This window comes from Cryptotermes secundus, unplaced genomic scaffold, assembly GCF_002891405.2.
Source record: "Cryptotermes secundus unplaced genomic scaffold, Csec_1.0 scaffold295, whole genome shotgun sequence".
Classification (NCBI taxonomy): Eukaryota; Metazoa; Arthropoda; class Insecta; order Blattodea; family Kalotermitidae; genus Cryptotermes; species Cryptotermes secundus.
Genome location: NW_019729213.1, coordinates 589,292 through 616,328, shown reverse-complemented (window position 1 = coordinate 616,328; position 27,037 = coordinate 589,292). Strand labels below are relative to the sequence as shown.

At 42.0% G+C, this 27,037-nt stretch overlaps 1 protein-coding gene across 1 annotated transcript in view; it reads left to right on the top strand.

Moving 5' to 3' along the window:
- The first annotated feature begins 6,770 nt into the window (after positions 1-6,770).
- LOC111865411 (UNC93-like protein) overlaps positions 6,771-27,037 on the top strand; it is a 139,991-nt gene continuing 119,724 nt past the window's right edge. Inside the window, exon 1 of the mRNA XM_033751812.1 lies at positions 6,771-6,838. The gene's annotated coding sequence lies outside the window, so the exon portion shown is untranslated. The remainder of the gene's footprint in view (positions 6,839-27,037) is intronic.

The window sequence follows — 27,037 nt, the reverse complement described above, 5'->3', positions numbered from 1 at the left end:
GGTGAGTGGTCAGCTTCACGGCCTTGGTACTTTAACCCCGTGGAAAGAGCCCCCGGTACGCATCGGATGAGAGGTTAGGTGGACCCAAGAGCCGGTCTGGCCGACTTGGAGAAGAGAAAATTCTTGACCCTATCGGGACTGGAACTCCAGCCACTTGGTCGTCCAGCCCGTAGCCAGTCGCTATACCGACTGAGCTATCCCTTCTCTTTATATCACAACGTAGTATTTAGAAAATGACATAACGAAATTTTTTTTAATTTTCTACGGTAATTAAATTTTGGGGCATTTCTCGGTTGTGGGAAACGAAGAATCCCACTGGTGAGGAGGCACATGAGGACTACTACTCGCAGAGGCGGAAGGATAATATTAAAATGGACGTAAAAGATATTCTTACGGTGATGTAGACAGGATTATAACAATTAACAATAAATATCTATCTCCGTTTTAACTATCAATATTTAAAGTTGCTTCTATTATTACAGAACTGGCTAGTAACTTGCTCTGTATAATATGTTTTTGATTTCGTCTCCAAAGGAAAAGCAGTATGAACTTTGTATATTGTCTGAACGTGTTCACGTCTGGGCGTTTGTGTGGTCTTTATAAACTTATTTATACAAATCAGCAGACTGTCATGATATGACTTTTGGAGCACGCGGTTGCGTAGTTGGTTTAGCCACTATGCTACAAGCCGGAAAGTCGCGGATTCGATTCCCGATGAAGTCATTACATTTTTAATAGACCTAATCCTTCCAGCCGAATTTTGGCCTTGGGGTCGACTCAGCCTCTAACAGAAACGAGTACCATGAATCTTCCTGTGGGCAAAAGGTGAACAGATTGTCTATAAAATGTGGGAGCCTCGATGTCTCATAAACCTACGGGCATCCACGGCCTGTTACAGTAACTTTACAAAATGACATTTGTAGCGGTGCCGTAGAGAAATAATCGTATCCTATAAAGTATCCACCTTTCTGGGACTGTCTTCTTCTGGAGGCCTGAGGCGCGACCCCAACAGCTGCACATGTTTGATTAACACAGTTACCCATATTTTACCTGTACAACAAATGATTTCATCACAAATCTTATCTCTCAACTGTCTGTTTTATGAACAGTAAATCAATGAAATACTTAGTCATGCTGAGAAAGCTATTCAGATTTTTAATGTTTTTAATTTAATTACGAGGAACAAAGTTCCTATAATATAAACGGACTTTATGATTCACATAAAGCTACAAATGTGTATCTTCCGAGCACGTCATTTCTCATACCGAAAGTGTTATTATTTTTTATTATGGATTTTCTTAACTAAGTAGTGGGCCCAGAAATGTATCAGTAACATCCCACTGCCTTTAATATTAAAAATTCTTTCGTCTCCTAAGCTTCCTTGCAGCCTGAGTGCCTTGTGGTTTCTTAGAAAACATGTAAGGGACGTAAGCCATATATGTATAGCCAACCACCGCCATTTTACATGTGGCTTTACGCACATGGTGACCTGTTTAATATCTCCAAATCTATGTTAATAAATATCAGTCTGTAGAAGAGAACAAATATTCATGAAGTTTCAGTCTTTTCTTTTCTTTTCTGCACTTGTGGTTTATATCCACACATCAATTACATTTATGTATAAATTTAATTTATGATATGTTTCGGTCATCAATCGGAAGCACGCGGTAGCGTAGGTGGTTGAGGCACTATGCAACAAGTCGGAAGTTCGCGGGATTGAATCCCGATGAGGTGGATTCTTCAATTTACCTAATCTTTCCAGCCGCACTACGGTCCTGGGGTCGACTTAGTCAATAACAGAAATGAGTACCAGGAATATTTCTGGGGGCAAAGGTCGGCCGGCGCGTATGGCTGACCTCACCGCCATCTGTGAACAGACTCTATATAATGTGGGACCCTCAACATCTCACAACCCTATGGGCCTCTATGGCTTGTTACAGGGATACTTATACTTTTACTTACTTCGGTCATCAATCAGTCATCAGGTACTGTGCTGGTATTGTTCGTCAGCTGGCGCACTGCTAATTATCACAATTCATTCTCATTCGTTTTAGTTTTAAAATTAATTAAAACTGAAGGTTATAATCGAAGCTGTAGTGTATTAAAAGTTAATGGAATTTATATACGTGGAAGAGTCATTATGTTCGTGGAATGTGGTTTTATCGCATATTATTACAAGGTGTTCACATACACTTAGGCAGATCCACATCGGCCCTCAAAACAGTTGCCGTTGGCCGCTATGCAAGTCTGCCAACGCTGATATAGCTGTCGAAAACACTGCTGAAACATATTGGCAGTAAATTGCCGTACGACGCTTTGCGGCCATTCCACGAACTTATTGACTGTGGTAGCAGTTTATTCGTTTTGTTTCAGCCTTGGGTTTAGTCATGCGAAAACTGAAGTCTTGATCCCCCTCTTAACCAACACAATACAAATTGAAAACAAGAAAAGCAACTTAAACAAAACTACACCCAGGACTGAAAAAAGTTCAAGTCGCGGTCCACATATTAACAATCATTACATAAATACAAAACAAGAAGAGAAAATTAAACACACCTACAGTCAAAATTGTAGGTCACGGCAGTCGAGCAGTCTAAGGCATGAAATTTCTTCTTCAAATCTCACAAAAGATATGGATGTTTTGTGTGTGTATGCATTTATTATGTGTTTGTGTTGTCCTGTGTTTAGGTGGAGGCCTTGAGACGAGCTGATCACCTGTCCAAGGATTCCTACCGTCTGTAAAACGGTCATGAAACTGAGAAATCAGCCCTATGCTCCAGAGTTGGAGCAAGAGAAAAGAAAGAGAGAAAAAATACTCAAAATTGAAAAATGGAAAGCAGCGAATTGCGCCAATTTCATTACATCCATGATTTATTTCAATCGTCTTCCAGTGCATACACTCATCTATCTCCTCCTCTCACTCGCACTACATGTTTCGGCACAAAAGTGCCATCTTCAGGTGCTTATTCGATTTACGCTAAACTAGTTCATTGCATGCCTTGTCGTCTTCATATTAAAATAACTAAAATATATATTTATCATATATATTGATAAATGTTAAATGTTAAAAATATTAAAATTGTTCAGGATTTTTCATCCCTACGTCGTATCTCACTACGCGAGTCACACCTATCCTCTTCTGTTGGAGCACTCTTTCACTATCGTGTGTGTATTGTGCTTTGTGTTGTGTCTTGCTCCTCTGACTGCGTGTGTTATAACAGGCCACGGAGTTTTCTATGTTCTCGGACTCGATGCCGAACTGTAATATCACAGAACTGACAGTAAACAGGTAAGATGAGCAGTATGAAATTTATTTAATGAAAGCAGTAAATATGAGATGCAGTTTTATAAATGCTGACTTCTCCCAGATTTTGTAAGATATTACAAGACATTACAAGCAATCTTAATAAAACTACTTCTACTACTATTCATTTGGGTAAACAGAAAATGACAATTATATTACCCCACAAAATCAAGCAAAATTGCTCCATATCTTGTTTGTTCGTGGTACACATTAGAGGATACGACTTTCACACCATAACCTTTGTCCTTGTCGTATTGATGACGTAGTGTGTAGCATAAAAGTCTCAGTTTTGTCATCTGAATTTTATTTACAAAAAAATGTAACTTTTGTATGAGATCTGAAATTTTCATAGCATTGGCGATTTGAATTGTCTTCTGGGTCATGATCTGTGTAGACTAGTAGGTGAGTATGAACGTTTCGAAGAACCTGTTGCTTCATTCTTCAGGACAGAAATGGAAGGCAGTAGATAATGTATATTGCTCTGTACGTCAGCAATCAGCTACAGACTGAAGGACATCCTAGCCTGTGAAAGGCAGCAGGTGTCTCCGAAACTTTGGAAATATCTACCACTCTATACAATATCATAGACGTGAAACAACAATAAAATATACTATAATCACTATATTCACTTTAGGTCTACAAGAGACATGTCCCACTACATTATTCATTCTGATTTGTGTCATTATATAGGACATGAACAAAATGTGTCGGTGTCATCATAAAGGCAAATAAACCACGCCATACACTAATGCGATGGAAGGGACTGGATTTTTCAGGGAGCAACAGACGTTAGAGGCACAAAATGCGACTTAGAAATACACGGTTACGTGACTTGGAAAAGATATTAGGCATATGTTCTGAATCACAGCTAAGAGTGCATCTTGGTCACTTAATGACGCATCTTCAACTGTTGTGTTATGCAGAGCAAAACGATCGGATGATTTCTGAACTGGGCCGAGGACTGAAAGTGGGACCGCGAGGATACAAAACAAAGTACTTAATCATTCGACCGCGAAGTACGGTCATACATTTTATGTAGCAGTTATTCATATTCAAATAAACTTACGAGAATTCGCGTTCTACGATTCAAAAAGAGAAGCCAGCAAGAAATATTCACTGCTCGTGCATTCAGCCATGAATTTTCCAGCGAGGACGCAATGTACACTGGACACTGCTGATGGAATAATAAGAACGCCATGTGTTGGAAGACAGAATAACTTTAATTGCAGTGAAGAGACTAGGAGTAGCAACCAACTTTCATGAAAGATTTGTTATCTATGGAAAACTTTCTGACATCTTGAACTTCCACAGTTTCAAATCGTTTGTCGGCTTGCTACCATTCAGTCCTGAAGCCTGTGGTTCTGTATGGGTGTGAAACTTGATCTCTGACATTAAGGGAGAAACATAGACTGAAGGCGTCTGAGAACAGGGTGTTGAGGAGAATATTTGGACCGAAGAGAGATGAAGTGCAGTGAGGTTGGAGAAAACTGCATAATGAGGAGCTTTATAACTTGTACTCTTCTCCAAGTATAATCAGAATGATCAAGTCAAAGAGGATGAGGTGGCCAGGGTATGTAGCGCGAGTGGGGGAGAAGAGGAATGCATATAGGATATTGGTGGGAAAGCCAGAAGGAAAGAGACCACTGGAAAGACCAAGGCGTAGGTGGGTGGGCAATATTAAAATGGATCTTAGACAAATAGGATGGGATGGTACGGATTGGATTGATCTGTCTCAGGATAGGGACTAGTGGAAGGTTCTTGTGAACACGGTAATGAACCTTGAGGTTCCATATAATGCTGGGAAGTTCTTGATTGACTGCACAATTGGCGGCTTCTCAAGAAGGGCTCAGCTCCATGAGTGAGTGAGTGAGTGAGTGAGGGTGGACGGGAAAGTAGGGACAGATAGATCGATTAAGCTGTTTTACAAAAAGTTTCTCTGAGATCGATGTAAATTCGACAAGTAATATCAGCAGATCCAACTCGATGCCACATCGCATCTAACACAGCCACCTCAGCGTCACCTCTCGTTCGCATATACGCCCTTCACAGTTCTCCATTACAATGCATCTCCTCCCAGTCTAAGACATATGGATATCACAAATATATGGGGTACATGAAGAATGCACGCAAATTACGTGTCGAAAGGCCTGAAAGGAAGACAAATATTGAAAGACCGTAGGATAATTTTTAAACATCTTAAAGAAATGGAGTGTAAGGGCGTGGGTTGTACATCTGGTTCAGGGTATGGTTTCTGTGACATTCTGTAACGGGCTGGTTCTTATTAGCGACTATTAAACTTTCAGTCTAGGGTTCTGCTCCTTGTCGGCTGTTATTTGCAGCTACATTTCAATCCACAACCTGAGCACGCGCCGTGTTGTGGTCAATATTTAATATTATCCTCTCTCTGCGTGGATTTCTCATAAGTTTGTCTTTTCCTCAGCGGTTCAGAATATTTTGCTAAGATAGTGAGCTCTCGATCATTGATCTAACGTAGCTAAACGCAAGGTAAAAGTAAAGTTATCCCTGTACCAGGCCGTGAAGGCCCATAGGGTTGTCAGACGTTGAGGGTCCCACGTTATCTAAACAATCGGCTCAAAAATGGCGGTAAGGTTGTCAGTCTTACGCACCGGCCGCGCTTTACTCCCCAGGAAAATTATTTAATTAATTCCTGGTACTCATTTCTGTTAGAGGCTGAGTAAACCGCAGGGCCTAGTGCTGCTGGAAAGATTAGATCAATTGAAAACAATCCAACGACCTCATCTTGACTTGAACCCGCGAACTTCCGGCTTGTAGCATAGCCATATAAATATTATAATAAATTTACAGATATTTTTACCATGGTATGACATAATTTTTTAGAATATTTTGGAGGCTTTTAGGCTCTCAGAGTGGAGATTATGAAGAGTTCTGTCTTGTGGGATATAGCACCATGTATCCAGGTGAAAGCCAACAGACGTTTCGGAGGAATACTCGTATATCGCCTCAATCTTCATGCTCGAAGAGTAAGCCAAGCAAGAACCGGCTTTCGCGCCTAGTTTTGTTGCTTGGTTTATTCTTCTAGCCTGATATTGGAGGCAACATGTTCCTCTGAAACGTCGGTTACCTTCGCCGCTATACATGGTGTTATATCCGAGAATATAGAACTCTTTTTTTCCAGTTATGTTCCTTTACATATTCGTGGCTGTGAACTCTCCGTTCCGGCCTATGTGAAGCGAAATGCGCTGAGGTTCCTCCTGGGAAAGTGAATCATATACTCGTATGCAGGTATCCTTATTGCTGCTACTAACGTTGCCATTAGAGTGCAGTGATAGGACACGGTTGTGTTCCAGTCACGTTTCTCGAAACCTAAGAGCGTTCTCAGCCCTTAACTAACAGTCATTATTCGGGACGTGAGCATGTGTAGCTGTGAACACAATTTTGCGCACATGAACCGAAAATGTTTAATTCCGAAGAGCAAAAGTGAACTTATTTTAGAGTTGTAAGGAAGAAATATGAGTTCTCCGAATTTTCAGCTGAGCAGAATATTCTCGGAATGTAAGTCTTTTTATTCGATACAGTAGAAACATAGAAAGGTTCTACTAGCCTTTGATAATATTTTCATAATTATACACTGTGCGGTGTTATTCAACTTTACAAGTCTATCACAAGGTACGTTTTAAATTAATTTTCTTCTCATGGGGTGAGACTGAGTCCACTTGGTACTGCGGCCACTACTGGCCTATTGTACCAGCCACAGATGATGATGATGATGATGATTGTGGAGCAATCGGTGGAATGCGAATTGGCAGAGGAAACCGAAGTATTAGGACAAAATCTGCCCCAGTGTCACTTTGTCCACCACAAATCCCACGTGACTTGACCCGGACTCGAATCCGGCCCGCCGCGGAGGGAAAGCCGGCGCCTAACCACTTGAGCTGTAGCACGGCCGGTTGTATAAAGTCTAAATCACTTAATATATGTTTAATGTCGGCATACATATAGCGCGGATATTGGAAACAAAGTCTTTTAAGAAAGTATTTTAACCTCAGTTTCTTTTCGGCACAAGTTGCTTGTCGATTTTGTGACAAGTGCGACAGGGCTAATCAGTTTAGAAGATTCACTGATGAAGAACAAAGAACTGGCGTTATGCTCTTGTAGTCAGAGGGTACGCAAACTATGGAAATATACGGTCTAAGGATACAGCAACATGGCGGTAACCATTTGAGCCAGAGAAAAGTTATTGTCCTGTGTTAGGGCGGGGTTTGGATTGGTGATTGAATTTACTGACCGCTTACAGATCGTAACTAAAATTATTTATAACGCTCTTGCTAATTCATGCACTCATCTTCTCGCTACCGCACATACTAAGTCTTCTAAGTTTGTTTTCACTAGCCGTTTTCTAGTAACGGATCCTCACATTGTCCTCTGTCTGAGATCGTGGGTTCGAATCCCACTCGAGGCACGGATGTATGTGTGTACGTTTATTCTGTGTTTGTGTTGTTCTGTGTGTAGGTAGGGGCCTTGCGACGGGCTGATCACTCGTCCAAGGAGTCCCACCAACTGCGTAAAGATTACGGAACTGCAGAAGAGGCCAGGGCCCAACAAAGAGCCGTTAACGGTTGAATGCATCCAAAGATTTAATTCGCCGGGTCATAACTGGATGCATCGAAGTGCTTTTCGTGTTCCTCAAGAACATGGAGTTGCTTCGTGACAAGATTACGAATAAATTTGAAGGTGAAAAGAGTTCCTCCATTATTGGTCTTGTATAATTTTCATACGTATTTTTATGAGCAGAATATTAAACAGACAGAACAGTACTTAAACACGTATATATGGTGTTCATCGACAATTTAAGTTTCCGACATTTTCTTTATATTGCTATAATACAATAACGTGCTACTTTCATGCCTAGTGACTGCATTTTATAGCATGACGTCAGAAATAACAATAGACACTTGTACACAGACATGAGATGCAGCATCAAAGTTGTGTTATTTCAAGTCCAAGTAATTTAAACTCGACTCTAGTGCTCTGTCGAATGTTAATACTGCATTGTTGTTTCAATTGAAGGTACTGGGTTTGCAGACATACGTGACTACTTATATCAGAAATCGGGACTTCTTTGCAACGCGTATGAATCTACTATATATATTATTTATTATACTGCAATTGGCTTTTAGCCCGGTGGCCGTAGTACACAATAGGACACAACAGACAAGGAACACACATTACACTAAGTGACAACACGTTCAAACAAAACACAATACACAAAACACAACAATAAGGACATCCTACCACAATGAATACAAACCAAATACGATTAACAACTACAACAATTACAGAGAAATACAAACAACTGCAACAAATACAACAACAATTACAGAGAGAGAGAAAAAAAATACAACACCCAAAACACAAACAAAAGGAAACCAACAGTCATGGATGCGTAATGTCATTTACTTCACTTCACTTCACTGCAATTTTTCTTTTTAATCATTTCCACTCCAACTTCACTTCGCCTCATTTATCATTTTCCTAACCCTTTGCCTAAAATTGCTTGGTTTACAGGACAGAGTACCTAAAGCATCTGCAGGTAGTTGCTTTCAGAGCTTGTGTGTGCTTGCAGCATGGCAAAGAAATTTAGAATGTTAACATGCAACACCCAGTATAATCATGTTCTGTAAACTATTTTCAAAGTGTCTATACAGTACAGCAGGTTAAGATAAGATGACAAACTTGTGAAAGACTTTTATGCTGCGCGTTTCGACGCACTGGTAAAGCAATGGGACAAGTGTATCAATGTTCATGGAGGATATGTCGAGACATAAATGTTTTTCTATATTCGAATATCACATGTTTTAAGATTTATATCCGTTTGTTACCTACTTACTGACTCTCCCTCTTATTACTCTGTTCTTCACCTTCATTCTAGTGAAGATGAGTTAACGTATAGGGCCTACATTTTCTCTGTGTTTATTTCAAGGCCAACCATTTCGCTAGCATCCAACATTCACTAATATTCTCTTTGTGGTACTCATATTTCCGCTTAATATAACAATATCAAAAGCATGCGCCAGAAACTGTTCATTTCCATTCACTTCCAATCGCACCTGAAGCCCTTTCACGTCTTAATGGCGTAGTTTAGAGGGAAATTCAAAATCAAAACATTTCCTTCTATAGGCTAGTTCTTACATTCGGTGTTTATATACTTCGAAACTTTTTTTTTAAATTCGCTTATTGAGGGGTGGAGTCCAGCGGGGTTCACTCGGTACGGCGGTCCCTGATTGGCTTATTGTACCTGCCCCGGGTGATTATGATGATGGAGAATTTGGTGGCAGGGGAAACCGAAGTACTCGGAGAAAACCCGCTCCAGCGCCACTTTGTCCACCACAAATCCCACTTGACCAGATTCGGTATCGAAGCGGTGGGAAGCCAGCGACTAACCGCTTGAGCCATAGGGCGGGCTTACTTCGAAACTTACTGTGTATCCATCATGTGAGCTGTTATGCTTGCTGGCTGATCTTCTAATTCTAACAGTACTCCTTTTGATTTTGCTGAGGGTGTCTGGTTTTAATGTTGAGTGTGGTGCTAGTGGCGTTGCATTGATTTTCTTGGCTGAGTACGCTTTGGTTATGAGATTATTGTTTTGTATAATTTTCTTGGGATTATCAGTGGCGTAAAAGTTATCCTTCGCATGAAATCGCCAACACAAGCTAAGTTTTCTGCTGTCTTTCCGATAATTGCTTTACAGGAAGACAGGGCCTCCAAATTATTTGAAAACCATTTCGACTTTTATTAGTTTGGAAACAAATAGACAATTTAAAATACTTTTTAACACGACCTTTCTTTGCGACTTCCATCTGCTCCAGAGACCGCCTCTGTGATCTAGTGGCCGGAGTTCCTGACTACAGACCCAGAGGTTCCGGGTTTGATTCCCGACGCTACCAGATTTTCTGAGAAGTAGTGGGTCTGGAACGGGTCCACTCAGCCTCGTGAGGATAACCGAGGAGCTATTTGAATGGAAAAATAAGGGCTCCGGTCTAGAAAACCGAGATTAACGGCCATGGGGATCCGTTGCGCCGACCACGCGACACCTTCTATCCACAAACGTTGGCACTAAGTTCGCCGACAAGCGGCGGTCGTTCGGTTGGTATAGTTCGCTTGTGAACTAAAGCCACGAAGTTTGTTTTTTATCTGCTCCAGAAAGTATTATAAAATAATATTACAGAATTGCTTATTAGACTGTAGCTCCAGTATCACATACGTCGCAGAGAATTAAGCAGTCTGATCTCGCTTCGAAGTGGAGGTAAAGATGGCTTTTTTATTCATATAAGTATATCCACTTCGTTATCATGACAAAAGAATCCAGTGCTTCATTATAATAGGGTGAGAGGCAAGGAAATCTGCCAGTTTCTATCTTGCAGAACAGGCTGGTCCAGAATACATGGCGTCACATCCCAGAAGACAGTGTTCTTCAAAACACTGGCCGCTTATCGTAGCCCACTATACTGCATAGGCACTTACAAAATAGTTTACAGAACATGACTGGACTCCTTGCATGTTAACACTAGAAAATCCTATGTTATCGTCTAGTAATGAACTTGGATGGATTTTGTTACTTACAGATGTCTGATGATGGGAGCAAATGATTGAAACGTGTAGCATAAATAATATCTTAATAAACTAACTGATTTTATTGACAATTTGAGTCTATCAGTTATTTATTACAAGTATAAACATGTTGTGTTAAACGTACTTACATAACAGCACACAGAAGGCACGTAGATTGATACGCGTTGCAACGTAGTCCCGATTGATGACGTAAGTAATCACTTATGTTTGCAAACGCCGTACTTTCAACTGATGCAGCAGTGCAGTATTAACACTCGACAGGGAAGTAGGGAGGACATTAAGCTATTTTGACTTGAAATGACACTACTTTAATGCTGCATCTCACGTCTGTAAAAGTGTCCATTGATATTTCTAACGTCATAATATAAAATCTAGTCAGTGGTCATAGAAATATAATTGATTATAGCAATATATAACAAAAAGGTAATTTTGTCTCTGTGCTTAATTAATGAAGCAATCTGTTATGAAGACGAGTGGAAAAGTGGAGATATATCTCCATATGTTCTTTAGCTCGGCACTAGATGGAGATCGGTGGTCACCTTTAAGGTAGGCGCACATCTGCCGTCATCGGACGGACGGCACGGATCGGAATTTTCTGTGTGACTGCGCACACCAGATTCGGAGCATCCACATTTCCGACAGGTGGTCTTGCCTTCAAGAAATGCTCAGTTCATAGCGTAACATCGTTAAGTGAAGTTCATCTTCTTGACTATTCTTTGAAATTTGTTTATTGATTATCGTGAACAGTTATGGATAGTGAGGAAGAAGTTGCAGTAACAAGCTGCTTGCTGGCAGAAGAGGTTAGAATAGTCAGGGTGTCTGAAATTGTACAATTCTTCATATTCTTGCATAATGACAATCAAGTGAGCTGAATCCATTGGAAAATTCACCAGTTGTAAGCACATTGAATGAAAACGAACTAACAGCTGCTAACGGCGTGAGAGGTGAAATCCCGAACACGTCATCCGCTCCGTACGGCCTAATCGGATTGCTTGCCCCTCTCGGGAATACCCGTCGGCATTGCCGAACTCCGATACGTACGATGCGGACAAGTGAGCGCAGGCTCATTTGACACGATGTATGTAATAATAAAATCCGATCCGTCCGATACGTGCCGTCCGTCCGATGACGACAGGTGTGCGCCTACCATTATGCTCCGTCCGCTTTACCACCCGGGGAAAGAGGCCACGGCATCCATTGTATAGGAGGCTGGGTGGGTCCCAGAGCCGGTGTGGGCAATAGGGAGTACAGGAATCGAACCCTGTCAGTCCAGCCCGTAGCTTTTTACTATACCGACTGAGCTATTCCGGCTCACTAATAATATAAAATGATATGGCGAATTCGTAACAGTATAACTGAAGCGGCCTCAAGGTACGCGGGTTCAAACCCGGCGGAAGTCGTGGAATTTTTAAGAGCGGAAAAATTCAGGGAACAAGTCCTCCGGGAAGGACTTTAAGCCGTGGGTCCCGTGTCGTAGCTTTACGGCACGTAAAAGAACCTCATGTCCCAAGGGGACCACTGAGCCAAATTCAGGACATTTCCCGTCCAACAGCAGTCTCTAACGCCTCTGGTAGATGGGGGAAGCATCGAGATACCGCTGAGCCAGTAGAGGCCGAACTCGCTGGCTGAGTCGGGACTGATGCCACTCACCAGTACAGGTAGGGAATAGAGACTGGTAGACGTATCACAGGGGGGCGCACAATGGACCAATATCTGGTCTAAGTGCATGGGGAAACCCACCCTCTCCAATAACAACAACAACAGTATAACTGAGGGGAACGGAGGGTCACAATAACTTCACCGAGACAGATATTTTAAGTAACATTACTTTTTCATTACTTCTTTTTCAGTAACATTACTATAAAATAAATCGGTCTAGAGAACCGAGATTAAGGGCCGTGGGGATCCGTTGCGCTGACCAAGCGACACTCTCTCTCCGCTAAAGTTGGCATTAACTTAGTCGACAAGTGACGATCGCTCGGTTGGTATAGTTCACTTGCGGACTACAGGCCAAGGAGTTTGTTTATATAAAATAAATACAAACATAAATCTAGATCAAAATATTTTTTTTTGTGAGGACGATAAGCCGTCGATAAATTTCTTTTCAGATTCTGTAAGATATCCTTTGAGAATTTATGACAACAATGATCTCAAATGACACACAAGAGGCCTTGAGCATCGTCTCCAGAAACTTTTTAATATTACTCTTCCAAACTGCTATTTGTTTAAAACAAACCTTGAACTTATCAACGACTTTCAGAGTAATGAAGCCATATAATTGTATGACAAAGATTAAGTAATTAAAATGCTTGATGTCTAACATTAAGGTCTGTTTGCTAGTACGAGTTTCGCAGTCAGGCTTCCAACTGACACAGCACGTCACGAAGACGGAAAAGTTTCAGTGGCAGAGATAAGGAACGGAAAAAAAGAACACATCAATGTACGTAAAATTGAAATCGTGACTTAAATTACGCAAATCATTATGAATTTTGCCCTACTCTTGCAGTGACATAATTATGGTAATTTAGGAAGAATATAAAAATAAATTAAGGACAATTAATTAATTCATTCATGAATGGCCCTACAGCCCTTAGTTGGGCCCTGGCCTCTTCTTCAGTTTCGTAATCTTTTAACACACACAATACGACTCCTTGGACGAGTGATCAGCCCGTCGCAAGGCCGCTACCTAAACACAGGTCAACACAGACACAGAATAAACGCACACACACATATCCATGCCTTTGAGTGGGATTGGAACCCACGATCCCAGGGTTCGAGCGAGCGAAGACAGTTCATGCCTTAAACCGCGTGCCTACCGTGATCTGCAAATTAAATACCATCTGGAATAACATTTCAATAGCTTACACAGTCTATTGCAATATCATGTCCGCTTCCATTTCATCGGTAAGAAATAATTTTACAAGTTAATTTGTAAAATACGGAAAAGTTCGAACATCATTATTTCTTACAAAATTATAATTCTTAATTAATCACTTTATGACCAATCTGCAAAGCCTGATTCCGGAATATTTTTCTCTTGTAAGATTTGAGACTTTCACGGCGGTGACTATGAAGAAAGCAGTCTTCTGGGATTTGGCATCGTGTATACGTGGTGTTAACCGACGTTTCGGAGGAACGTATCGCCTCCATCTTCAGGGTAGAAGAAAAAATATAAGAAATCTGCAAGCGAAGAGACCGTGACAGTCTGCTTTTACCGGTTCTCACAGTCTCTTCGCTTGCAGATATCTTATATTTTTTCTTCTACCCTGAAGATGGAGGCGATACGTTCCTCCGAAACGTCGGTTAACACCACGTATACACGGTGCCAAATCCCAGAAGACTGCTTTCTTCATATTTTTCTCTTGTTTTCTAACTATACATGTAAATATTAAAATAAAACTGTACTGACTGTTTTGTACAGGCAAGACAGTTTGTCTGTTACTCCAAGGAAAGAACATGAATTGAGGATGTTTGAGAAGAAGGCAATAAGGATACCGATATTTTGAAAGAGAGAGACAGGCAGACAGATAGACAGACAGAAGGGGAAGAAGGAAGGAACAGAAGGTTGGAAATAATCACGTAACGACCCAATTTTATTTGTTCTATTCGCCAAATATATTTATAATGATAGAAGCAAGGAAAGCGGGGTGGTAGGCACATATAGCACGAAAGGGGGTCACTTAAGAGACCTGCGCATAGATGGGAGAGGTAATATTAAAACGGTTCTTAAATTAATGCGATCAATCTGGTACAGGATAGGATGCAAGAGGGGGGCTCTTGTGAACACGATAATAAAGATTCGAGTTCCATAAAAGGGGGACGTTTCTTGACAAGGTTAGCGAGCATCAGATTTTTCAGTAAGGAATCTCATCCAGTGCTTAGCTTTCTCTTTCATCACGTGACTGTCTAGGCACTGAGTCCTGCTCGAGCTTCACACTGTCCTTGACCTCGGCTTCGTCTAGGTCTGATCTGCAAAATCTGTTTGGGTGGCCTTCCGTCATTTATTCTGTCCAGATTCTATCTAATTTTATCTATAAAATGTAAAGCTATATTTATAACAGGCAGTGGGGGTCCATAGGGTCCATAGACGACGAGGCTCCTATATTTTCTACACAATCGGCTCACAGATGGCGGTGAGGCTGTCAGCCTTACGCGTCGTCCGCCCTTTACCCTTACGAATATCCCTGGTACTGATTTCTGTTAGAGGCTGAGTCAACCCCAGGGCCATAGTGCGGCTGTATGAATTAGGGCAATTGAAAAGAATCCACCTCATCGGGATTCGAACCCACGACCCCTCGGTTTGTAGCATAGTGCCTCAACCATCTACGCTAGTGAAATAAATAACACACAACAGGTACAGGGTATTGACACTCTCAAGAAGTGGCACTCCTTTATTCAAAAATGCCTTCCTGTTTGTCACACTTCAGCTTTACGATATGAATCACTTTGGAATGACGTGTGCCTGAAGCCTCGCAGAGGGAAACATTTTGGTTCTTCTGTAAAAATGGCTTTCGATTGCTTAGTTACTGAGTGAATGATGAGGCATATTTTGATAGAGGTTCAAAAATATAAATTTTAAGAGATCTTTAACATCTGATACTACTTCGAACCGAAACTGTGACGGATGATACTTAAAGCAAGCATGGGACAGATAAGACGAGTCGGGATAGCTCAGTCGGTATAGCGACTGGCTACGGGCTGGATGACTGAGGGGTCGGCGTTCGCGTCCCGTAAGGTAAAGAATTTTCTCTCCTTCATGTCGTCCTGACAGGCTTTGGGGCCCACTCAACCTCCTATACAATGGGTACCGGAGGGCAAAGCGGCCGGGGCGTGAAGCTGACAACTCACCTCTAACTAGTGCCGAGTTCAAGAAAATTGGAATCTATACATTTACTCCCCCATACGCCTTCATGGAGTATTGCTTAATTACTTAAGCACAGGGACAGCTTTACCTCTTACCTTATGGGAGAGATAAGAAGTGGACACAGAATTTTGGTCATCTGAAGGCCAGAGATCATTTGGAAAAATTAGGCGTAGACGTTACAATAACGTTAGATATTAATCTTAAAGAAAAATGGTATTAAAAGTGTAAACAGGAACTAAGTTGCTTAGTATAAAATCCCATGGCGGTTCATTTTAACACGGCAAATGCAGTCTGCTTATAAGAGCTGTGGCAATGCTTAATCAGGTGATCGACTATCAGTTTCTCATGCAGGACTTTATGCTATGGGAGTAGCTTCAACGAACGTCAGCAAAATAATAGTTGACGTAAATCAATGTGTAACGGTAAACAACGCTGCGTGCAGGTATGCATCGGCTGCACAGCAAAGAAACCATAGGCACAACATAAATTCCCAATCTCCGGTTTACATAAAAACTAAGAAGTATTTTACAGGAGTCCTTTCTCGTAGCAGTCATTTTGCTTCGTCTGTAACGGGATTTATTTCTACTTGGGAAGTTCCAGGTTAGTACCTCATTCGAGGAATCTACAATATTCTTGCACATCTCGTGGTTTTCTTCAGTCATTCCATGTAAAAGTCGGGGAAGATCATTAAAATAAATCATGAATATGAATGTCCAATTCCCTTTTTCCCGTCATTTTATTTATTATTTTATTATTATTAGAGGGGGTGGGTTTCCCCATGCGCTTAGACCAGTTATTAGTCCATTGTGCGTTCCCCTTTTTTAATTTCTACTGTCGCCATACCCTACCGGTATTGGTGCCTGCTATCAGCCCCGTTCAGCCAACGAGGTCGGCCGTCGATACCTGATACTTCCCCCATCTACCAGAGGCATTGGAAACTACTTGGGCGGGAAATTGTTGCCTAATTTAGCTCAGAGGTCTCCTAGAGACATGAGGATCTTTTACGTGCCGTAAATCTACGACACGGGATCCACGGCTTAAAGTCCCTCCCGGAGGACTTGCTCCCTGAATTTTTCCGCCCTTAAAGTTCCACGACCTCCGCCGGGTTTGAACCCGCGTACCTTCAGTTATGACGTTTTTCCCGTCATCATTCGAGGTTGTAATTATCTTAGACTTCAGGTGGCGAATGGGATTAGAGCCTGGTTGTTGCAGATGGGCATTCTCATTGAGGGTTCACGTACAGCAACTCGTTATTACTACAAAACTTGTACTTGTATCATGCAGATATTCAGACCTGCTTTATGAATGGTAGACACAGTTTTGCCTAAAATTAACTAAAACGGCACACGTATTCTTGTGCTTAATTAATCAAACGCTATGCCCTGAACACATGAGAGTGGAGGTATAGATCTACCATTCTTGACCTCAGCATTACATGGAGTGAATAATCAGCTTCACTCCTCCGCCGCTTTATCCCCGGGGAAAACAGCCACCGGTATGCACTGGATAGGAAGTCGGGTGGGCTCCAGAGTTAGTCTGGACCTTGTGGAGAAAATAAAAATCTTATATTTCCGGGAATAGAACCCTGAACATCCAGGGCAGGGGAAACCGAAGTACTCAGAGAAAATCTGCACCAGCGCCACTTTGTCCACCACAAATCGCACTTGACCAGACCCGGGATCTGACCCGGACCGCCGCGGTGGGAAGCCAGCGACTAACCGCTTGAGCTATGGCGCGGCCCCTCAAAAAGGGTAATAATAATGAATCAATCAATAAAATTCAATTAATGAGATCTAACACCAAAATAACTTTACAAGATGTGTTGTTATTTCATGTATGCATGAATTAGTTCGTCAAACAGGAAACGGAAATACGCAAGGCTACAGGAAATTGACAAATATACAGAACCGATGGACGCGATTTTCTCCTTCCGATCGGGCATATGCACCGAAGATGAAACACAGTTCGAAGACATCAGAGTGACTCTTAGTTGCTGCTATCTAACCATGGAAGAGAGCCGGTCACGGTAGCCGAGCGGTCTAAGGCATGCTCTGTCTTCGCACGCTCGGAAGCCGGGCCCGTGAGTTCGAATCCCACTCAGGGCATGGATGTTTGTGTGCGTTTTTCTGTGTTTGTCTATAAGTAGAGGCCTTGCGACGAGCTGATCACTCGCCCAAGGAGTTCTACCGAATGTGTAAGATCTAGTAAACCGAAGTGAAACGGAAAGTTTCATGGAGGCAGGCCTAGGCCCAAACTGGGGCTGTAGCGCCACAGAAAAAAAAAAGCATGGAAGAGAGCAATCCGAGGGGGTGTAAAGAGCTACTGTAAAAATACTGGCAGAATAATAAAATAAATTAGGTTGAATTTGTTTCCATCATGCTGATTATATTACATCGTGTAGGATCCGCTCCAGTGGCGGGCCTCCACATTGCAAAAAGAAGTCATTTGCTTCAAAAGTAACGTGAAGTTCTGCATATCTGGAGGTTATTCCGTATTAATTCATGACTATATGAAATTTTTTCAGCTACGACAATAATTTACTTAAATATTATTGTCTTCTGGGATGTGAAGCGGTACACCTGGCAGACGTACGTCACGTCCCCGAGTACAGTGACCTTAGCGTGGGGAGAACCTCAAATCCCACAACAAGTTTTCATGTTTAATATCCTCACGTGCGCCATGTACAGAGACGCAAAGTAAACCAGATACAAGCACACGCTGAGGCAGATATAAGGGTAATAATAAGACCGATCTTAAAGAAACATGGTGAGAGGGTGGGGACGATTTTCAACTGAATGAACAACAATCACAACTGATACCACTACTACCGTTTTGCTCTCTGAGAGGGGAGGGGGGGGGTTAAATAACGTATGAACTGTCTGAGAATACTGATAGTTATTGGTGAGTAACCGAAATATACCGTGCGGGGGGCAGGTTAGAATACCTCCACCGTAGACCTGCGAGTCGTAGAAGTCGACTAAAAGGGTATCTAGTGTCTGGGAGTATAAATGGGTCACTCTGTCACTGAGGGACATAAATATAGGGACCTGGTCCTCCAGGTTAGGGGGTTGGACGGAAAACCTGACGACCTTGCTCTGAAAGAAAAAATTATTGTTGTGAAATCTAAAAAAGTGAAAACCTGGCGGTAGAAATCTGGTCAATATAAGGAACGCTACGGACCAGAGAGAGTTGCCCGTTTCCTTGGTGTACCCTGGCCCTTACTCCACAACTCACAACCACTTCCAACTCTCTAGAGTGGAGGTGTAGCTCTACGTATTTATAACCTTGTCACTGGGCGGAGGTGAGTGCTTAACTTAAAGCACCGACCTCTCTATCCTTGGTGAAGAGTTCCCGTTGGGTAAGTGGGTGGGTGGGACTCAGAGTCGGTCTGGACGCTGTGAAGAAAACGAAAATCTCTTGTACCTGTCAGGAAATGAAAGCCGATTCGTCGGTCGCGAGACCGCAGCCTAGGGGGAAGAAAAGTTTATGCTTGTTTAAATCACAATGCTTTTGTTCCAATACAGTAATTGTTTATGACATATTTCGATACCTGGAGATGTCACTGAGTCATTGGGCATTTGAATTTCAAAAGGAACAAATTCCTAGCAGTCCTTTACTTCCCTTTACGTAAGTAATGCTTCAAAGAAAGTAGATTCTTGTTTTTCGTTCCTGGCCGTTATTCATAACAGTGCGAGATATTACACACTTAACTTATGATATAAAATAAATTTCGGGGAATTATACAACTGGACTTCCCATAGGCCTGCTTAATTTAAATACCATATCCATACATAGTTTTATCTTCTAACTGAAAACAAGAAAATTCACAGAAATACGACAAGACCTACGTACTTGACTGCATAATAGCAAAGGACATGACTTGGTACTTTTCCACGAACCCACCTTTAGATATTGTAACACGACGTAACGAATGAGAAGTCATTTCAATATTGTTATGTTATCATGGAGTTGTGGTACTCGCTGGTACGGCAATCCATAAAGTCCAGCACTTCTTTCCTTTGGGTTTTCCGGCTCTCTGTTTCCCGCTTCTTTCATGCGCTCTAAACCTGCCACTCATCTCCTCGTTGAGTCGATCACTCTAATATTGTGTTTTGCAGAACACAAATTGTGAAACTCCTGTACCCGCACTTCCGGTCTCTTACGTTGAAACAGTCTAGAATTTGTTCTCAAATGTCCTTATGGCGAGGGACCAACTTTCGAATTTATATAAACATGGAACCTTAATTTACATAGCCGAGAAAGTTCATTCTAGCAGTAAAGTTCCTAACATGTATTTAGGAGGTCCCTAGTTCTATTCTAGGTACCGACATCTATTATTCTAACTGAGGTATTTCTTGGTTTCCACCAGTCACTGAAGCAAAATTCCGGGATATGACTTGAAATCGGTCACGGCCGCTTCCCTCCACATCCTGTCAAATTAATTATTTACTATTCATCCTAATATTCGAGTCTACATAGTCTGCGCTACTGACAACAAAACAAACTCCGTGGCCTGCAGTGCGCAAGCGAACAATGCCGCTTGTCGGCGAAGTTAGTGCCAAATTAGGGCTCCGTCGCGCAGACCACGCTACACCCCCTATCCGCAAAAGTTAGCGCTACTGACAGTGTCACTTAATAAACCACAGATATCTAAATCTACAGAACTAGCATTCAATCGCGTGAGGCTCAACTGCCACAGGCCCTGACATCATTGTTAAAAAAAGTAAAGGTATTCCTGTAACACGCTGTGGAGGCCCATAGGGTTGTGAGACGTCGAGGCTCCCACATTTTCTAGAGAATCTGCTAATAGATGGCGCTGAGATTGTCAGCCTTACGCACCGGCCGCCCTTTACACCCAGAAAGATTCCTGGCATTCATTTCTTTTACAGGCTGAGGCGACCCCAGGGCCATAGTGCCCCTGGAATAGGTAAATAGAAAAATCCAGTGACCTCATCGGGAATCGAACCCGCGACATTCCGGCTTGAAGCGTAATTCCTCAACCAATTACGCTATCGCGTGACCCGATATCAACGTTAAGTAAACCACATAATAAAACGTAAATTACATATGATACGTGATATCCAGAGCTCAACACACTGTATAACATTTGTGTGAACATTTCATAATCGTGGTCACCATTAGCTAAGAGGTTATCAGCGTATTTGTTGGTATTCCACTGTCCTTTTAATTCTTATACAGGTGCACTACAGGTTTTTAATTAACTTTCTTCTTCATAACGGTATTCGCAATGAGTTCCACGTATGTGAGTGTGTTTTAATTCGAAAAACTCAGTCTACCTTGGCCCAATACTTTTCTGACCTCGTGTGCCTGAGAGTCCGTCAAAGTACATGGTCATAAAGATACGGCATTAGGGGATCTGACAAAGACACGTGTATCAGTGCGGAGTACTGTGAAGCGATGTGTTCTCTTTCACTGTCCAGCTGAGATGAGAAATCCCTCTTCCCTCTTACTGCATTAACGCTTATGCTTTTCTTTCTTCGCAGCCATAAACACGATGCATTGCTGTAACTTCATTCTCCCTTGAGAGATCTGTTGCCTTGTCCTAGCTCATACACAACAAAATTCTTTCATGCCAGTCCTTGCACAACTACAAGTTAAAGAATACTATCGTCTGGGACATGACTCCGTACAGTTTGGTAGAAACTTACCAACGTTTCGGAGGAGCGCATTGCTTCCATCTGCAGGATCTAAGCGAAACCGAGCCAGCAAGCAGAAACTCGCCTTATTCTTTGACCCAAAACATGGAGGCAGAACATTCCTCCGAAACATCAGTAAATACTGTAATGTGTAGAGCCGTTACTATGCAATGACCGCGAGATAAGCAAATACACCACAGCCGTTTCTACGCAACGGCTTGGTAAACATCCCGCTGCAACAGATACGTGCGCAACAATATAGGTAGTGGTGGAAATGACGGTTTATACTCGGTCCGCGGAGAGGGGTTACAAGTAAACCAAGAATAGTTCAGACCCGTGTGGAGGCGGATCCAATACATCCACCGTGACCCTGCGAGTCATAGGAGGCGACGAAAAGGGAAGTCTCAATTCTGAGACAGTAAAATATGGTAGCGAGTCCCAAGGGATTCGGATTCGAGAAAGACTGCGCTGGCAAGGACCAGCAGCATGTACAAAAGACAGACCCGTCCTTTCGTCAGAGCGGGCGCCCCACAAAAAGCAAGACCGTAACTGTCAAACAGTAACAAATGTCTGGTCATGAGCCCCAGATGGGGCTCGACACCAAGACTTACTGACTTACTGACCGTCAGTCGCAATGTGACTTTAACTTTTACACTGAAGAATAGTTCAGTTCGAAAGGAGCTACCGTTCAGAGAAGACCTGAGCCTGAAAGCAGAGGACTAGCCATTGTTAGAAGCCGTTACCAGGCAACTATTAGTGAAGATACTGGGGTTGGAAAGGAATTAGCGTGTGAATATTAAACTGTGGAAGACGAATAATAGATCCACAATTCTTGACTTCGGCATTAGATGGAGATGGCCAGCTTCACGCTCCAAACGGCTTTACTCCCTGGGAAAAAACTCCCAGTACGCATTGGATATGGGACTCAGATTCGGTCTGGACACTGTAGAGTAGAGACAAATTTCTTCCCCTTGTCGGTAAGAAAAACTTTGAACATCCAGCTTGTAGCCCGTCACTATACCGACTGAGCTACCTTAGATCCCATTGCTAACGGATATTTCTCGTATACACGAACAACGAATTTATCTGGATTTAATAAATGCGTAATTCCAGAATCAAAAGTCGACAGACAGATAAAGACTACCTTTTTATTATGCCTTAATTTTAATTAATACAAGCAAATAACTTGAAAGGAAATTAAATGTGGCCTTAGTGAGCCCTTGAAGAAATTGCAGTGTGCAACAAGTTCATTCATTTTCAATTTACACACGAAGTCCGCGACCCAAAATCCGGCAGCACACGTACTGTCACTGGCAAGTCTTCATAACATGCTGGCTTTCCTGCCATCTTGACTCCTTACTTGGCACCACTTCTGCAACAGGCGCTACCACACACATACCAAGGAAGGCCGCTGATCGTTTTTACATATCGAGTAGTTGATTTTATGGTCAGGCTTATACTTACTTACTTATTGAGCTGAGCCCTTCTTGAGGAGCCGCCAAATCTGCAGCTACTGAAGAATTTCCCAGCATTTTATGGAACCCGAAGGTTCATTACCGTGTTCACAAGAGCCCTCCACTGGCCCCCTATACTGAGCCAGATCAATCCAGCCCATCCCAACCCATCCTATCTCTCTAAGAACAATTTTAATATTGTCCATTCACCCACGCCTTGGTCTTACCAGTGGTCTCTTTCCTTCTAGTTTTCCCACCAATATCCTATATGCATTTCTCTTCCGCCGATTCGTGCTACATTCCCTGGCCACCTCATCCTCCTTGACTTGATCATTCTAATTATACTCGGACAAGAGTACAAGTTACGAAGCTCCTTATTATGCAGTTTTCTCCAACCTCCTGTCACTTCATCCCTCTTTGGTCCAAATATTCTCCTCAACACCCTGTTCTCAAACACCCTCAGTCTATGTTCTTCCCTTAATGTCGGAGACGCAAGTTTTGTCATCCATACAGAACCACAAGCAAAATTATAGTTCTGTATGTTCTAATTTTTATGTTTTTGGAGAGCAGACAAGACAAAATATACTTATAAGCATATCATAACTATGTAAGATTTGAGGTTTTCACGGCGGTGACTATGAAGAAAGCAGTCTTCTGGGGTGTGGCACCGTGTAGATGTGGTGTTAACCGATGTTTCGGAGGAACGTATCACCTCCATCTTCAGGGTAGAAGGAAAAATGAGAAATCCGCAAGCGAAGAGACCGTCAGAACCGCCCTTAAACCCCAGGAAAATATCTGGTACTCGTTTCTGCCAGAGGCTGAGTCGACCTCAGGGCCATAGTGCGGCTGGAAGGATTAGGTAAATTATAAATTCAAAAGACGTCATTGGGAATTGAACCAGCGTCCTTCCGGCTTGTAGCATAGTGCCTCAAACAACTACGCTACTAGAATATTAAATAAAATCTGAAGTTCCTAATTATGTAGTTATGAAATTGCAACTACATGTGTACAGAGAGGACCAGGCCTCAACACCTACAATATTAATGTAAGATACACTACAAAACACAGCTGCGAAGATACTCTGTTGTCACTGTTGCGTTTTCTGTTTGCCATTCTCGCTTTAAAGCGTGGGGATTAAATTATCTGTTGGTGAAACATTACGATATTTGTTTGGCGTGACCTAGTGTCAGCACCAATCCTCGTAATTGTAACACAAATAAGTGTCTGTTGTGTAACGAAACATTACATGACACAATTATTAGCGAATAATAAAACGGTCATGTCAGCAAACATCCCCCACCATGTCTCTATGGCATGCTTCAGCATCAGGTCTCCTTACCTAGAAATGTGTTTCGGGACATGGCGATATTACAGATCACTAGGGAAACGCAAGGCAACATGACTAACTTTTAATGTATCAGTGAAACAGAAGTAAAATATTTTACTTAATTAAGTCTACAATTTATTTTTAATACACCTTCAAAAAGTCTTTTCACATATAAGAACACTTCGTGAATTATAAGCAAGCCAATGTAAGGCACTCATGAACCCCACAACGTGAACAGATGTTTTCTTGAAAGATTTACGGCTGTGACAATGAAGAATGTCGTCTTCTGGGATGTGTAGATATCGTGTAAACCGACGTTTCGGAGGAACGTATCGCCTTAAAACAAACTCCGTGGTTTTAGTCCGCAAGCGAAGTATACCGACCGAGCGACCGCCACTTGTCGGCGAAGTCAGTGCCAACGTTAATGGATAGAGGGTGTCACGTGGTCAGTGCAACGAATCCCCACGGCCTCTAATTCCGATTTTCTAGACCGGAGCCGCTATTTCCTTGAAACAGCTACTAAATTATCCTCACGACGCTGAGCGGACGCCGTTTTAGACCCACTAATTATCAGATAATCTGGTATCTTCATGGTATAAAAATCCGCGAGCGAGAAAACAACCGTGGCCAATGGCTACAACCACCTGCTCACGATGGTTTCTCGCTCGGGGATTTTTATACCCTGAAGATGGAGGCGATAAGTTCCTCCGAAACTTCAGTTTACACAATATCTACACGGCGCCACATCCCAGAAGACGGCATTTTTCATCACTAAATTACGATAGTTTGTTTCTCACCATAAACCTAACTGCATAAGCTAAGATTAAGTATTGCTCAATTCTTTTCCTTCCTCTTGCTTTGCCTTTTCGTAATCCTGCACAAAGCCTATTACAATCACATCGATGGTTTGTTTGTCTGTCAGTCTGAAGGCATAAGAAAACACAGAAACCTCTGAAGAGATGTTTGTGGAATTTGATATTGTGCAGGTTTATTAAACCTATACACTCCAATTTAGGTAAAAATTTAAGAAAAACAACGGCTACATTACACGCAGACCTACATGCGATTTAGTGCGTTTCTCGAGCGTAACTCCTCGTTTATTTACCGCAGTGAAATCGGTTTCTGGAAAATATACTCAAATGTTGAAAGATCTCTAATAACAGCATGAATATAATATAATCTCATTCACTCACTCATGGAGGTGAGCCTTTCTTGAGAAGCCGCCAATTGTGCAGCTACTCAAAAACTTCCCAGCATTTTATGGAACCCGAGGGTTCATCACCGTGTTCACAAGAGCTCTTTACTAATCCCTATCCTGAGTCAGATCAATCCAATCCATACCATACCATCCTATCTCTCTAAGATCCATTTTAATATTGTCCATCCACCTACGCCTTGATCTTCCTAGTGGTCTCTTTCCTTCTGGTTTTCCCACCAATATCCTATATGCATTCCTCTTCTTCCCTATTCGTTCTACACGCGTTGCCCATCGCGTCCTTCTTGACCTGATCATTCTAATTACACTTGGATAAGTGTACATGTTATGAAGCTCCTCATTATGTAGTTTTCTCCAACCTCCTGTTACTTCAGCTCTCTGAGGTACAAATATTCTCGTCAACACCCTGTTCTCAAACAGGTTTTTGTACAAAGAACGGGAACTGTGATACAAAACTACGAAACGTAAGTGGTCCGCAGGTCACAGATTAATCATTCTAGTCAAGTGGTAGAAATTAACAAGCTCTGTGAATATGAAGCAGGAGGCAATTCAGTACTTCAATTGTACGCGGTAGATCTAGCGCTCAAGATTATTATCAAACCTCGGTACGATGTTACAAGGCCGTACATCGGCATTCGTGCTGTGTAATGAAACCAAAACTCCTTGACAGGATCCTCGTTACTTAAATCATGGTTTGTTTCTCAATAAAATTTGTTTCGAAACCATAAAATATCATAAGAGAACTCAAATTAAGCAGCGGGATTCCATTCCTTGAAACTGAATTCGAATACTGATGCAATTTCACGACTTATTTGTGTGTTCAGGTTGGCTATTCCCGCTGCAGTTCTCTTCACGGAAGTATGAGGCTATGAAATTCACTATCGACCTAACCCCTCGCTGCATTAACCAATTATGAAAGGTAAAATTTCGCATGTCATCCTTTAATCCAACAACAGAATTTTACAATACAATATAAATATTAAGAAAAAGTAGCCCGTATACAGTATTCTCTTCCGTAAAAAAGGTAAAGCTATCCCTGTACCAGGCCATGAAGGCCCATAGGGTTGTGAGACGTTGAGGGACCAACATTATATAGAAAATTGGCTCAAAGATGGCGGTATGGTTATCAGCCTTACGCGCCAGCCGCGCTTTACTCCCCAGGAAAATAATTTAATTTATTCCTGATACTCATTTCTGTTAGAGGCTGAGTCGACCCCAGGGTCATAGTGCGGCTGGAAGTAATAGGTTAATTGAAAAGAATCCAATGACTTTATCGGGATTTAAACCTGCGACCTTCCGGCTTGTAGCATGGCCCCTCAACCAACTACGCTACCGCGTGCCCCTTCTTCCGTAAAACTGAAGGGATAATACTATTTTCAACATACCTTCAAAGAAATAAAAATAGTTTACAAAATTAATTTCTTTCGTGTGGATTCAGTAGCCTGTTAAAACAATGCATAAGAAGTGGAATTAAATTTAGGCGTATTTTACAATTAAGAGGCCTTCATTATGTGGAGATCTTGCCTGTTCCTCTATCAGTAATGTACGATCATCCTATAAACCGTCGGACAGGTTCTCTTAAAATTCAGTACGGGAACTTTTCT